Source organism: Nelumbo nucifera, chromosome 8 (genome assembly GCF_055504915.1).
Source record: "Nelumbo nucifera cultivar China Antique chromosome 8, China Antique-T2T, whole genome shotgun sequence".
In the NCBI taxonomy this organism is placed as follows: domain Eukaryota; kingdom Viridiplantae; phylum Streptophyta; class Magnoliopsida; order Proteales; family Nelumbonaceae; genus Nelumbo; species Nelumbo nucifera.
This window is the reverse complement of record NC_142656.1, coordinates 32,531,815-32,542,643: the sequence shown is the minus strand read 5'-3', so window position 1 is coordinate 32,542,643 and position 10,829 is coordinate 32,531,815. Positions and strand designations below refer to the sequence as shown.

Sequence of the window (10,829 nt, the reverse complement as noted above, 5' to 3'; positions counted from 1 at the left end):
ATTAAAATTTAGTCTAATTTTGCCACATATGGGTTCAATAACTTTTCTCGGTTTTCAAAAACTAAGAAAGTTCTCATCCCTCACAAGATGTAGGGGTCAGGTGACAATTTCTCTCTTCGTATTTGGGTTAATAATCCTTATGATGCATACTTTCACACTAGTGGCCAAAGTGATTAGCCACATATGGGTTCGGTCTTGTTTTGAGAAATTGAGAAAAGTTTTGAATCCTAAATCACAAGATGTAGGGGCCAAGTGACAATTTCTCTTGTACTTGTGGGTTGGAGGGGTTGGCTTTCAACTTCCTCATCAAAGCATCCATCAAACGTTAAGACTCCCCTTTTCAATTAATAATGATGTGTCATGTATGGATACCTCAAAATTTAAGGATTCTTTATTTGATTTTCCCATTTTGTATTCTTTTTAGAGAGAGGGTGGATGGGATTTTCTAGGCTAGAAACTTGTCACTACATGAAGTTAGAAAATGGTAACTCCTGATTACCACAAATTAGAACTAGAATAGGAAATGGTAATTCCTGATTACCGGACTAAAAGTTAGAATTTGAACTAAGGCCATGATTCCCTTGCATAGATTGATGCACAAAAGCAATGTACAATTCACTAGAAGAAAAACGGTCAAAGCCGGCAGTCAGAGGACCGCCGGCTCAGATTTAATAAAGGCGGTGGTTTTGACCGCCGGCTTAGATATCTTTGGACCGCCACCTTAGGTCTATCGAAATATTCCGCTTTTAGGCGGCGGTTTGGACTGCCGACTTACATATCTTTGGACCACCGCCTTAGGTCCGTCGAAATGTTGCTTCTACTTTTAGGCAGCGGTTGGGACTGCCGAATTAGATATCTTTGGACCGTCACCTTAGGTTCGTGGAAATGTTGCTTCCACTTTTAGGTGGTGGTCTGGACCGCCAGCTTTAGATCGCTTTTTTGTCTAAGGCAGCGGTTGCATGACCGTTGGCTTTGTTTTTTTTTTAAATTTTATATTATTTATACCAATTTGATTTCAACATTTTGTTTGTACCTGTTTAATACAGATCTCATGGCAGATAATGCATAAAAATCAATTTAAATAAAAAATTACAAATTGAAAATAAAAAATAATTAAAATTATTAATTATTATAATATCCAAAACAAATTGCTTAAATACAATATTCAATTAACATAAAAAGTACAAGGCATTTAAAAAAAACTTCTTGAATAATGTAACACATCTTCCAATGCAAATCCTCTCCATGACCCCGGTTCTGTCTTCAGTACAAGGCATTTTCAAGAAAAAACTTCTGTCTTCAGTGTTCTTGGACAATCTAAATTCTTAGCAATAAGTCCTATGTCACTTTATCTATTTGTGCATACTAGCAACCCAGTCACCATTAAACCTGAATAATCACCCAATTTGTGGCTACAGTTGCTGCCTTTTGTTGGTTCACCAAATACCACCTTTGCTGCACAACTGTTGCATTAACAGCCTTAGCCACCATCTCCAACAGTCCTGCCATCATTTACTCCAAGAATTTGATGGGGACTGATGCCAGCTCTCCAAACAGGAAACAAAGAGAAAAAAATAAACAAGTGGTCATTGGTCTTTCCCATGTAACTGTCACCATTGCTACTATGCTACTGCTGTGCTACCACCATGCTGCACTACTGCTGCCACATTGTTGGCACTTCTGTTGTGGCGCTGCCACCTCTGTTGCTCATCTTCTTCCCCACTCTTATCACTGTTCTCTTATGTATTAGAGAACTTCCTAAGGTTTTGAAAATCTGATGATGTCACAGGTTGAACCGTGCAATGAGGACATCCCAATCTTCCTGATAAAGAGATGGAAGCAAGTGTTTGATGCAGCCATCATCTACCTGCAAGAGAAAGTTCCATACAATCAGGTTGAAATTCAAAATAAAAAGAAAGGAAGGAGGGGAGGACAAAAGAGAAAAAGAGAAGCAACTTCTCTAAATTTTATGATTATAGTTATAAAAAGATTAGTTTTCCTGAAAGGCATATTGTGTGAAGATCTTTAACATTGAAGGATGGATAGGGGTAAGACTTTTCAAAATGATCTGGGAACAACTGTAACCACGTGTCATCTCCCATCATCAGTACACGCTTTCCATTTTGCACCAACTTCAAATGACAACATTATGGGATTAAAATTACTGGTTAGAAAAGACATTTTAGGTTGTAAATGTTTAAAATTTAATACAAACATACATGATCAAAACTAGATGACTTGACATGAAGAAAAGTCCAAATCTATACCTGGTGTATCAAATTATCTTCAAAAATTGCTAGAGCCCCAAAGCTATTCCCTACATCAATGAATGTTGGCAATCCACCGGTTGTCAAGCCCTATAAAATTTCCAAGGGGGAGAGTATATCAGTTAGGCAAAAGATCAAGTTTCTTATACATCACATGATAATAAAACAAGAAATAAATTGGCACTTCAGTAAATTAAGTTCAAAACCCTGCTTGACATGGTCTCACCAAATGGAGTGATGGCATTTATTACATATTTAACCTTTTAACCTTTGCTTTAAATAAAAAAACAACATTAGAAAAACATTAGAAAAACGTCAGAAAAAGAACATAGGGGAAACAATGTGCTTTTTATAGATAAAGGACAGGAATTCCCTATGCACAAATGGTTCTCTTTATGCATGAAAGGCATCTATTGTATACCTGCTTTAATAGATGTCAATCTATAATATATTTAAGTACCTGACAGAATTAATTAACTGAAGTAAGGTTTTATACTTCTAATATTGACCGACAGTTCATTATGGTATTAACTGTAAAACCCTATATATTAACTAGTTGCAATTTCTATATCCTATTCTCTGTAAGAAAAACAAAAAAGGTAACAGAAACATGTTAATCATAAATAACAGCTCAACATTACCTGAAAAAAATATTACTCTAAAAATATAACTTAATATTTACTGACATAAATTGGATTTCAAGAAGGAAGCAAACCAACAGGCAATCTGAAATTCTACCAAGAAAAAAGATTTAAAAAAAAGAGGCGGCAAGAAATGGTTCATGATCAAAATCATAATCAGAGAATGTATTTTAGGTCTGTTAAAATCACATTCCCAATCTCAAATTATAAATGGAAAAGGTGCCGGCCAGTGGAACTGAATTTAACCTTCATCAAGATGGATCTGCCTGATGCCAGTAGACCAATGGTGTTAAATCTCAGATTAACAGGGGAATGCCCTCCAAATGAAAATAGGTAAACATTAAATCCATCTAACTGTTGATGTCAACATCTGAAGCTTCACGAGCAAACCGACCCCTCACACGCTTCCTAGAATCAGCCTTCATCTTCCTGGACTCATACTTGATGTGCTTATCGTACCTGTTCGTATGTTCAATATCATTTTTCTGGAATAAATTTAAATCCAAGGTCCTATATTGAAAACTAAATGCCAAAATGTAAGAAAACAATGAAAGGAGCAGATAATGCCTTCGAGTTCTCTTTTTCTCCTTGTAACGTAACATGGCATTGCCTCTGTTTAGTGCTAATAGCTCCTTGAGGCTGTTCCATTAGATGGACTTCTTTGGTGTTGCCACAGTCTACAGGTTTAGCCAAAGTTGAACTTGAAGATGGCATTAGTACACATGAATTATTGGTCTCAGATGTTGATGGTCCTTGTCTCCTTGGCTTACTGCAGGGTTGTTTTCCTGTAAAATGTCACACAACTATCAACATAATAATCAAAGAAAGAACTAATAATCTACAGGAGAAGAACTGTCACTATGTATATACAATGGAATTCTCAATAGGACTTTACACCAATAAACCTTGTGATAGTGAATAAATGCACAAGTATTAAGGATGCTTAGATTCTACAGGTCCAACAAAGTTAACTTGAGGCACGGGAGATATCAAAGCCTGACTTGTTGAATTATAGATTCTGCCCCTTGCATTTGTGCCAGATTTGCACATATTCCATTCCATTAATATCAACAAGATTCAAAAGAGAATTATCTTAAATATAATAAATAAATGGAAACAATGATATTAAAATTGGGAAACAAGAGATAGTGAGGTCGTTAATTTTATCTCAGGCCACTACCCTAAGGAAAACTACCAATGGCTCTTCTGGCCTCCCCCCAGTTAGATCTTATCACCTTCATATGGTCCCTCCAGTTAATTAATAGGCCCACCTGTTGCAGTACATTTTTTTCCTGAAATACTCAATTCTTCAGGGTTTTCACAATATGTTGGGTTCTCAAAACTTTTGAACTTTTCACTGGTACTAAGCTACTAGCCGACTTGTCCAAACAGAGTGATTAACTTATTATCTATGAAACCAATTTGTTCCCAATAAGTCTCCCAGATGAGGCTTTGCAAATTGTGAGTCCAGATCTCCTAGAATAGACCTCCTGCATCCTGCTTACTTAACAATAAGTTGAAACAGAGGCAGTAACTAAGCACTGCTGCTCTCAAAAAGGAAACAATTCTCAATGCAAATTAAGAATTCTCACCTGCAATGTCCCTTATCAAATAACCAATTTATTTTTCAGGTATTGTCATTTAGTAGATAAATGAACACCTTTAAATGAAATTAATTGGAACTGGCAAATAAATCTGCAGATAGAATGACATACAGTTTGTGGTGAGATATTTCCATGTATTATAGAACAATTCATCTTGTATATGTTGTCTATCATCTCAATAGTTGGCAAGGAGGTTCCCTTAAGAAGCCCACTACAGCTCTTGATAATAAAACTGACATCACGTTCACCATATCTAACTTCTTGTTGGCAAGCCTCACCATGATCCCTTGATTTATGTGTATTAAAATCCAAACTCTGCAGGAATATAACTCTTAACCATAAGAAGTATATCTTCCAAAAATGGACATGCCATATTAAGAAAAGGTAAGATATTAAATATTCACGATCAGCACACACTAAAATTCTTGGTGAAAATGCAATATAAATTTCCAAAACAAAAGATGTGTTGCAGGTTATTATACCCAAACACCTATAGATGCTTAGTTTACCTGTCTCTGATACAATACATACCTGATGCAACACCAGAAACTGCACAGACACTTTTAACATAGAACCTCTTAGCATTAAGCTATACAATCAAAGTACATTGTAGTAGAAACACTTTAACATCTGCAAACTTTTTGGTTTTTGGAGCTAAATATCATTTCACAAGATGCTTCAAAAGATTGTAAATGTCAAAAGCTTTATCAAATTTAACAATATAAATTTTAAGAAATGACATTTAGGTATCACCAATATTTAATGGAATACTCCCACCAATATCTGTGTCTGGATCCCAAGAACAGAGTGAATGCTCCACTTCCATGTCAGTGTCTGTATTCATATCTACATCTGGGCATCTTAAGGAAGGAACTAAATATATATAGGTTTTGAAACGTTCGTACTAGCAACCTTCATTTTCCAATTATTAATTATAGTTTTCAGGAAATCAAGAAGGGAACTCTTCTCCTAAATGGAAGAAGTGCCCGATGACAATGAGCTCTTCACCTTCTACAAATACTAATTGAAAGGATCTATCTAAAAGCACTTTTACATTGCTTCAACAAAACGACTTCAACTTGCTCCCACCCCAGGCTCCCAGACAGGTCTATCTAATTAAAAATTAATTGCTATTATTTGTTGAACTTATATGTGCACAACATTAATACATACCAAAAATCAGTAAAACAAAACTATCACATGCTGCTAAGGACCTTAAGTCAATCACTTGGACTTGGATAAGTGAAAGAATTGAACATGTATTCAAGGTTTAAGATTTCTTTTGCATCAATAACTGAACATTTCATTAAGTAGAAGTCTAAATAGTGATTACAAGAAAGAAATACAGAGAGTAAGAGATAAACTCTCTTATCTCTCCCCAAAAAATGTTCCTTTTCTTACAATTGTGCCCAAAACAGATGATCTCTCCCCACCCCTTGTTTGTCTAATGTATCAGCGAAGGAATTAGCACCTTCTTTGTTTTTTGGTGAATAATTATCACCTTCTCTTAACCCATCATATCTTCACTTCCATGTATCTTTTGTCAACCATCTGAACTTCTTCCTTTCATTGCTGTAATTCCACATATTTGCCTCCTCACTTAGTAACCAGCCCACTACTAATCTAGAATTTCCCTCAATAGTTAGCTTTCTTATATTAAAGATGCTTTCCCGATGCACTCCTTCCATCATTTCCATTACTTCAGCACTTAAGGAATCCACATGCCAACTGGACCTGAATATAATGCCATTATTTTGCCCTCATCATCCCCAAACACCCCTCCCTATTCCTAATACTCCCAGATTCCCCATTCTTCTTCCATCAAGTGGCAGAGGCATTCTTATACTGAACTTCTCCCATTTAAAGGATGACCACCAGCCTGTTAACTTCTTCCATTTGTCTCAATGATTGATTTGGCAAGTCACTTGGATTAAAATTATGATATGATAACTTAATAAATGGTTAATTATCATTAAATACTGAACTTCAGATCAGAAAATTATAAAAGTAAAAACCTGGTATGATTCTTCAATGCTCTATTCACTTGTTGTTGAGCACTACATTTGACTCCATCCTGGTATCAGATGCTATCAAGGAATTATTAGTTGCTGCACTCTGCATGGATACTACAAAAATTCAGATCCTTAATATAAGTATTAAAGTACGGAAAGCTCTTAAGTCCCCAACTCCTATCAGAAAGCTCTTCTCTAAGTTTACCTTTAGGCCAATCAGCATCTCAAAATTGGCTAAAATAGCTCTTAGGTTTAGGACATGGAATGCTGAAGAGACATCGAGAATGGATGCAAATCCGCTTAGTATAAGGAATGAGCCTACAAATCATATCATATAAATTTTAAAATTATATTCAAATATTTTAACAATAAAAGATAGGCAGGGTAAATAAAACTTACATGGATTGAACTCCAAGCAATTGGAACACCAATACCGTTCCAACCGTTGTATAGCGTCCATATGGGCGCATTAATGGTGCATCACTTATAATTGGAACATTGATCACGACCTCTGTCCATCCATAACCAAGTGGCACACCACCCACAATCTTCTAAGGATCTAAACTTGTAATGGTTGCTTTGGCAGTGGATACAAATCCTCCTTGCATGAAAGTCAACAAATTACATTCTGTATTTTCCTGCAAATGCAATTGTCCTTGTCAACAAACACCTTACGCTTTCTCATTTGTCTTAAATCAAATGACACTTACTAAAAACACCTGTGATTCAGTTTTGGAGCTAAATTGATGATAAAAGGGACTTTGAAAAGCATGTGCGGAGGAGTGTCTTCGCAATTGGGATGATTCACTTCGATCCTTGCATAGAATTAATGAAACATAAATATCAAATAAATATTTATGCAATCAAGTATAAATTATTTAGATAATTATATATATATATATATAAACAAGGGTTATACCTGTCTATTAAGCAATTGAGCTTCCATTGCATCCATTCATTCTCGCATTGATGCAATCTATTCTTCCAACTTCTGTGAACGCTCTTCGGCTGCTCTTTTACCTTCATTAGCAGCCCTCAAGGCATCTTCATGGCTCTGTCGTAGGCCTCTGAACCTGAACGGAGTTGGGCCTAAACCTAGACCATGCACTCGGCCACAACGCTCTTGGCCCATCACACGAGCATAGACACCATCGTGTCTGTGTTCAGTGCCCTCATTTTGAGTGTCTTCCTCTTGAGACATGCAATTTTGCATTTCCTCCTTGAATATTATACAAAACTATTAGTAATTCAAAGCAACTTGTTAATTCATACCATTTAATACACACTTGAATAAATATACTGTTGGACAGTTATGCGCTTAGCTCCAATCAGATTGATGCATCTTTTGACATTTATTGTAAATGAATAAAGTATATAATTAATTCATGTCATTGTAGTGTGTTTCTGTGTAATACCCTTAAATTGGACACTTATGAGACTCGTGTTAGTTTAGAATCTTCATAGTCATTGGATAGATCTGGAGAGATTTATCCTGCCAAAGTTAACATTGATGTACCGCCAAGTTGATTGGGGTGACTTGTCTTAACTACCAGGGTGAGACTTGAGGTACATGCAGTGTGGGTTTTTCTTGAAACCCTAAATTGGATCAAATTCTAATATTTCCCTGGATCTTGGAGATAGATGGGAAAAATTGGAATGTTACACCTAACCCCTAGACTCAATTATGGTACTGCACTAGGTGTCGGATTGGGCTGTCTTTGATATGTCAATCAATGAGATCCTTAGAGGGGGTCAAAACCTAGGTATGTTGGGACAGTCCGAGAATTCACCTGAGTGGGTGACCATAGTGACAGGATCTGCCCCTTTGTCGGACAAAGTGAATGATCGGAGAATGCACACTCTCTGATGGAAACCTAGACTGTCGGCAGTTGATTTCAAACGTTGAGATTTGTTTTGCAAAATGTATTTATATAGAGATATACATATAGAGATATATTATGGTTTCAAAATGTTTGCAAAAAGTTTTAATTCCCGGGATCCATGTGAGTAGAGAGTGTAGCACTCTTCCTTGCAACCGAGGGAGAGGTCATCTCTTGTCGGATAGTGTTTGATCATTATGGGCTGAGAGGTTAAGTGTAAAACCATGAGGGCAATACCTGATGGGCTAATCTTGCATCTGCCCATAGTCCTTGGGTTTTCATAAGGTGGCTGGACCCAAGGACCATTTAGTGTAAACGTTTGGCCCATTAAGAGCGCATGGTGATGGACTTAGGGGTTCATTGTCTCCTACACTGAATTCGGTCAGGCCTTGTAACAAAGGCTGGGCTGAACCCAAGTGGCTGATATGTAGATCAATGTTTGGGTCCCACACCAAACAAAGAGAGCCAACTGGGCAGCATGCTAAAGGGGTAAGTGAGCACATAAGCTTAATGGGCCTAAAGCCCAATACGAACTGGGCTTAAATTAGTTAATTAAAAGGAGGCAAGATCTGATTTATAATCTGATTAGGATTAGCTGAAAGGATAAGATAAGTCTTATCCATTTAAGAGTCCAAATCCAAATATCAGATTTGGATCAAGAAACTCTCTCCTAATTAGATTAGGAGGCTGATCCAAAGAAGACTATAAATAGGGGGCGAATTCTTCAGTTTTAAAAACACACAACAACCTGTAGAATTCTTTCTTATTCTTGCCATCCCTACCCAGTTCGATTTCCTCTTCAGGAATTGATCAAGAAAGGTTCTTGATATTGTTTCTTGGTTGAAGAAATAATCTGAAGTCGTGCTCACAAGCCTCTGTTCGGTTCTTGCTGAAGAGCCATCTTGTTGATCCTACTTCTTCACACACTGTGTCATCTTCAGTGGAAGCAGGTTTTGGTCTTGTCCTTGGGCGTGAACACCTTCATTGGGAGTTACTGCTACTTTGTATCAGGTATATCCCTTTCCTCCCTTTTGGTTTCAGATCTAGTTCGGTTTTGGGTTCAAGATTGATCATTGAAAATGCAACTTTCTAAAATAGGGAATGCGATTCCCAGATGGGAGAGAGAGGAATTTTTGAAATTTTGCCCAACCTTCCTACAGGTTTCGACCATCCATATGATGGACCTCTCATCCCTTCAGTTGTATCAGAGCCATGGCCTGATTTTGAACCAAAATTGAGCCAGATTTGATCTGCACAAATCGGTAGAAACTGTTCTACCCGATTTGTGCAAGTAGCAATTTTTCTGGGAAATTGGTTCCCAGTTTTGGGTGAATGATCTAAAAATAAATCTTTATTATTCTGTTATATATTTAGAATTGTTCTATTTATGTTTCTTGAATTTTGGGTTGTTCGTATGGAGGAGATCGAAATCATTCTACAACGCAAGAAATCTACGCAATTGCATTTTTTTCTATTCATTCTTGGTTTGTAATTAATTTTTATTATTTTTAATTTTAGACGGAATGTATAGGAATTCGAATTTGATGTAAGATTAATAGAAAAATTAGGTTTTCTATTTTATTTCATTTGAAGATGAAAGTTGGAAGCGCAAAGGAGAAAATTTTGTAGATTTGGGTTCGGCGATCTAGGATTTGTAGTTTTGGAAATTGCAAACTGCGAACTAATTTTTGTTTTACAGGGTTGCAGCCTTACGAATAGCCCTCTTGCTATTATTTACTGATTCTTGATTGTCATGTATCATTTATTTTTATTTTCAAATCATGTTTCTTGAATTGGATTTTGAATTAAACATCAAACCCTAGACCCATTCGAACCAGATTGGACCAAACTGGTTGTACCAAATTTGTGGTTCGACGGGGGCTGTTCCCAGCCCTAAAATTTCCTTCATGGGCCGAGGGGTTGATGGTTAATTGCAAGATGCAATTCGGCCCACATTTGTAAAACCTAGTTTTGATTTGTTAAAACTGCTTTAGCCCAATTCAACATAAATGCTATATGGGCCAAACTGCTCTTTGCAGTTCAACCCATATACCTAGATAATATTATGGGCTTTAAATGGGTTAAAAATGTTTTAAAATTTTAATTATGGGTTTTTCATTTATTTAATTGATTGGATCAATTATGGATTTCATGCATGTGATGTATGTGATGTGATGTGTTGCGTACATGAGCCATAAGTGCTTAGCCCATGCTAATTCGATAGTGGCTTTTTTGAACACCATGGCTGAATGTACATCATTGCCATGGTTCTCTTAAGATCATTGGATGATCTCCCTTCTTAGTAGGGCCCACTTTAGTTTCTCCCCAACAGGAACACCCTGGAACCCTAGCCGTTTCGAGCCCACTTTGAATCTGGCTTTATGAAAGTCAGTGGAAGCCACTTTGGTTTGACCTAAATCAGATC

At 36.7% G+C, this 10,829-nt stretch overlaps 2 long non-coding RNA genes across 2 annotated transcripts; both read right to left on the bottom strand.

The window, feature by feature from the left end:
• Nucleotides 1–1,198: 1,198 nt before the first annotated feature.
• LOC148789833 (uncharacterized) lies at nt 1,199–3,363 on the bottom strand. Its single transcript, XR_016079200.1, has 3 exons — nt 3,155–3,363; nt 2,268–2,357; nt 1,199–2,132 (listed from the first exon to the last, which is right to left on the bottom strand). It is a non-coding gene; the product is annotated as an uncharacterized LOC148789833 (long non-coding RNA).
• A 111-nt stretch (nt 3,364–3,474) lies between these two features.
• LOC148789832 (uncharacterized) lies at nt 3,475–6,842 on the bottom strand. The gene is made up of 4 exons (XR_016079346.1): nt 6,730–6,842; nt 6,528–6,627; nt 4,624–4,827; nt 3,475–3,693 (listed from the first exon to the last, which is right to left on the bottom strand). It is a non-coding gene; the product is annotated as an uncharacterized LOC148789832 (long non-coding RNA).
• Nucleotides 6,843–10,829: the final 3,987 nt, after the last annotated feature.